The 5053-nt window shown below is 41.3% G+C and overlaps 1 pseudogene; it reads right to left on the reverse strand.

Moving 5' to 3' along the window:
• Window positions 1-4230: 4230 nt before the first annotated feature.
• On the reverse strand, window positions 4231-4623 carry LOC149847115 (egg cell-secreted protein 1.3 pseudogene; annotated as a pseudogene).
• Between the last annotated feature and the right edge of the window lie 430 nt (window positions 4624-5053).

Consider the following 5053-nt stretch of genomic DNA (forward strand, 5'->3'; position numbering starts at 1 on the left):
CGTAGATGAAATTTTCTTTTCCTATGAGATATTTTCTTGCTTCCAAACGTGTCCATAAGTAATTGAATTTATTGCAACCTCAAAGTAGACGGAATGCCCACATTGTCATGTGGTCCACTTATAATCCGGAAAATGCTAGGAAAAATTAAGTCTAAAATCAAAAGTGGTAACTTATTTTATTCATTCTAAACAATAGAAAATCTTTGAAAGGGAAGTTTTGTATTTCGCCCTGATTTTGACAGGAAAAGTTTCTCCACTTTAGAGATGGAGCTATAGAAAAATTTCAGTTTTGAGAGCAGCCCTTATTGTAGTGGAATTCCATTCTGATTTTCTCATGCGACAGAAACAAGAAAAAAAACCATAAAGAAAAATCTCATATTATAATTTTTTATATGATTTTTTTTCTATGAGATTTTTTTCCGGTTCCAACTGTGCCCTCGATGTCAGTAAGAAAAAATAAAGTAACTGTATTCATGTAAGACTGACTGAATTTATAAGATTTAATCAGCTTATTCGTGATGCTATCGAATATTCTATACGGTTTCTACGAGTAGGATTTAGTTAGGTAAACCATACACTTCAAAGAAGTAAGTGCAAGGCTTTATTCATCGATTAAATTATTGGTGTCCTACTTACCAATGTTAGGTTGAACAGGAATAAAAGGAATATCCGGATATTCAACAAGAAGCCTACGAATGTTGCTCAGTGCAGAGGTTGGTGATCCCCTTTGGCGTGAAGCTTGATATCCATTAAAATCTGAATATGATCCAAATACCAAACCCGAATGTGACACAAGTAGGACTTCTTCTATTTAATCTTAACTTGATTCACCACAATCTTAGGATTGCCAAGGAGAACAACTAAAAACAGGCCGTTCTTATTTATTCAGATTTTTTTTCAAAAAATAAGCATCTAGAAATGAACAACCGTTTCTATCACTTTTTAAAATATTACTCGAATGTTATTTTCATCAAAGGATAGATGGAGTCATATTTGGTGCTTTTGATGGCTTTTCTGAAAGTGGTTTTGCTTTTTTTTTTTCTCATCAATCTTATTCAGCAGTGGTGATCAGAATCTCTTAGGGTACGTTTGGAAGCAAGAAAATTTTCATAGATAAAGAAAATTTTGCCTGTGAAAAGTTTTAATATGATAATTTTTCTAAATGAAAAAATTTCACTTGTTTGTGTAGCATGAGTAAAATGAAAAATGTTAGAAAAATGAGATGGGCTGCCGCCCACCGACTATCGCCCATGAGCACCATCTCCAGCATCTCTGGTTCTTTTATTCGGCTGTCATATGTCAGCGGCGACTTCTCTCGATCCTTCTCCACTGACACAGCCTCCCTTTACCTGCTCTGATTGCCCCAAAGTTTCCTCCTTGGTGGTGCCATGTTCTCCGAGTAGCTTTCTCTCTCTATTTTTTAGCATCAATGGTTGAAAACAGTGATACTTCTTTGAATTCCTTTTCTTCATTCGATTTTGTGGTTGCCCTTTGAGGCCTCGGCAGACTGATATTGGAGAGCTGGATCACCGAGAGTCTCATTGCCAGTGGTGCGTGGTCATCTCATCCTCCGCCGACGATGAGGCTCTGGGTGAGGAGTGTGCGTGTTAAATCTAGAAAACATTCTTCCACACCTCCAGGTGAGGGAATATTTTCTATAAAAAATTGTATTATTTAGAAAAACTCTTAGAGAAATTTTCTCTCTAGTTTAGAATAAAAGAAAAATCTGTACTTTTTTCTTTCCAATTACATTTTTGGGCATGTTTGGAAGCGGAAAACATTTAGAAAAGGTGAACCGAGGTAGAAAATCCGTACGACTTTTCTGACCTTTCCAAATGAGCGAAAATGTTTAGCTTTGAAAAAGGTACACATTTTGATACGAAAGACCCCTTCGGGGGTGGAGTCTTTTCTATCAGAGTGTTTCCTATCACGCCCCTTCCTCAGCTCCCTCTCCTCCCACCGTTTCTTCTCCCCTAGTCTCTCCAACTCCCTCCTCGACACGACAGTCCCTTCAGGGAGAGAAGATCCTGGCGCCGGGCAAGATTCCGACCTCCCTTCTGCCGGAGATCATCGATGGCGACATTGCCGTCCTGACCTACTCGCCAGACCCCTCCACACCTCTCTCTCTCTCTTTCTCGCGGAGGCATTTGGTCTCTGTGGTGATTCACCGGTTCTTTTAGCCTTTCTTGATTGCTATTTTTGGGTTTCTTCCATTGAGTTCCTGTATTTTCTAGAAATTCGGTGTTTTCTGGTGCTTTATGGTGTGGTGGATGACGATGTCTTTAATGGAGGTGGTGCGATGAAAGTACTTTTTGTTCTCAGAAATTTTCATTGTTGAGAGTCATTTTATGGCTTTATCTCACTATTGATTGAGGAAAATGAAAACTAAGGTTGAAAAGATTTGTAGTTCCTGTTTCTTGGTGGCTTATAATGTCTAAGATTTTGGGTTTGGTGTTGACGTGAATATGGATCCACTTTTAAATTCTGTGAATTATTAGCTAGTTAGTGGAATCTTGATCTTTAATGAAAATTGTTTGTTTGATGAATGGTAATTGAAAAATATCATTAAAATTTTGTTTGTTGAGGCATTTTAGTATGCTGTGCAGAGATTCCTCCCTCATTTTATTGATGAAATTTTTGTGGGTAGTTTTGATACTTGATGGATTGTCGTATAACATTTTTTAGAGTTAAATTGTGGATTAGGCGCAGATGGATTTTGATACTGAACAATCGCAGTTTGGTGCCAGTCGCATAAGGACTCAGGCCCATTTCATGAATTTCTTGTTGAAATCTGGATATTTTTCCTAATATGCCCTATGATTTTTTAGAGCTAAATTGTGGATTAGGCACAGATGAATTTTGGTACTGAACAATCGCAGTTTGGTGCCAGTTACATAAGGACTCGGGCCCATTTCATGAATTTCTTGTTGAAATCTGGATATTTTTCTTAATATGGCCTATGAATCATAATTATTCATGTGACCAATTTGAGTGGTATGAAAATGTGAAGATGCATGTGGATAATTTACTTCTATGCCAATCAATCATAATTGTTGGGTTCTAGAAAGTTTTAGAACAAGATACAAATTTTTTTGTGCTTTTTTAGCCTGTGTTTTTCATGCTACACAAATAAGTGAAAAATTATTTAAAAAAACTTATCATATCAAAACTTACAGGCAAAACTTTCTTTTCCTGAAATTTTCTTGGTTCAGAACTTACCCTTAGTACAACTGAAAAAGTGATATAAAATAAAAACGTTCAAATGAAACATAGGATTCACTAGGGATGGCAAAACCTGACACGACCCAACAACCCGCTTCTTAGCCGGGTTCGGGTTTGCCTTAAACGGGTTCGTGTCATAAACGGGTCGACCCGCCTAACCCGTTTATTAAACGGGTCGGGTTTGTGTTAGGGGTATGCCAACCTGCCAACCCGGCTGACCCATTTAATAAACGGGTTAGGCAGGCGGGTCAACCCATTTACCCGAACCCAACCCGTACCTGACCCCAACCCTCCCACCAACCCGTTTACTCGTACCCGACCCACCAAACCGTTTACCCGAACCCAACCAGTTAAACGGCTTAACCATGTCAGGTAGGGTTGCCCGTTTAATAAATGGGTCGGGTTCATGTTTGCCACAGCCGACCCATTTAATAAACAGGTCGGGTTCATGTTGAGGTATGCTGACCCGCCAACCCGATTGCCACCCCTAGGATTCACTATCCCAAATCAATGGGAAAATAGATCCTGGTTTGATTGGATTTGAAGCAACGTACCCTTTAATGTTCTTACCCATTAATCTTATGCAGTAGGGGTTTCAACAGATCAGGTAATGATCGGATCTTAAACCATATGGATCGATCGATCTGATAGGGTTAAGTTTGGTAATAAAGAAAGAGGTCCGACTAACATAATGAGTCGACCCGTAGGATCAGATTAATGAAATTTCTTGCCACATAACCCTCACCCAGTATCAGCATGAGAGAGAATTCCAAGAGTAAGCACAACCCATAACACACTCGATCTAAATTTCAACGCACAAGCACGCACAAGCACGCACAATCGCAGAACATTATGACCCACATCCAAGCATGTACGTAAACACGTATAAGCGCGCACGGGCGCCCCCACACAAGAAACTAAAGTAAACTGAACTAAACAAGCAAGACCCTCACAAGCGAGAGCAACTTAGACACCAACAAGAAACAAAACGACTGCACCACTGCCAACTTAGTTGCCGCCAGCACCAATATGCCGCACAGGGCCTCCCTCGCCAGACTCTGGTGGTGCCGCGATGACGGCGTCGCAGTAACCCCTGAGTATGTCACCCTCCTCGGAGGTGAAGCCGAAGGAGGAGAGCATAGAGGGCCAGCACTCGTGGGTGATAATACGGATGGCCCTGCAGCACCCTGTCCCCAGGTACGCCTCCCCATTCAGGAAGAAGAGTATGATCTCCCCCGTGCAATCTTTCAGTTCCGTCAATGCACTCCAGCATTGCATGAGGCCACCTTCTTTCTGATCATTCGACGCCAGCCGAAACGGCGATTGCCTGCTGGAGGCCTCCGACGACAGGAGGGCTGCCACCAGAATGATGATGATGAACTTGGCTGCGGATGATGCCATGGCTAATTGAAGGCTGATGCAGATGCTTCTCTCTACTTACTCTTTCTCTCTGAACTGGTTAAGATTGGTGGGGGTGGGGGTGGGGGTGGTGGTGTTATTTATATAGGATGGTGGAGGTGGCGAGGTCTGGGCGTTATGCATGCATTGTGGGAAGTCCATGCGATGGTATCCATCGAGGGTTACATATGCTCTCTCTCTCTCTCTCTCTCTCTCTCTCTCTCTCTCTCTCTCTCTCTCGGTTACGGATGGTAGCCATGGTGGTGGTGTCTGTTTGGCTTTCTATCGAAAACAAAACCTTTCCAAATTCCAAATAATAAAGATGCCTCTTCCTCCTCCATGCTATTCATTTAAACCTTCCCTCTTTTGGACTAATAAATGTATTATATTGGTTCCCATTCCTAAAGCCTGCAGCCACTTTCCACCTCCTCCC

The sequence above is a fragment of the Nuphar pumila genome, chromosome 2 (genome assembly GCF_984573655.1).
Source record: "Nuphar pumila chromosome 2, dmNupPumi1.hap1.1, whole genome shotgun sequence".
Classification (NCBI taxonomy): domain Eukaryota; kingdom Viridiplantae; phylum Streptophyta; class Magnoliopsida; order Nymphaeales; family Nymphaeaceae; genus Nuphar; species Nuphar pumila.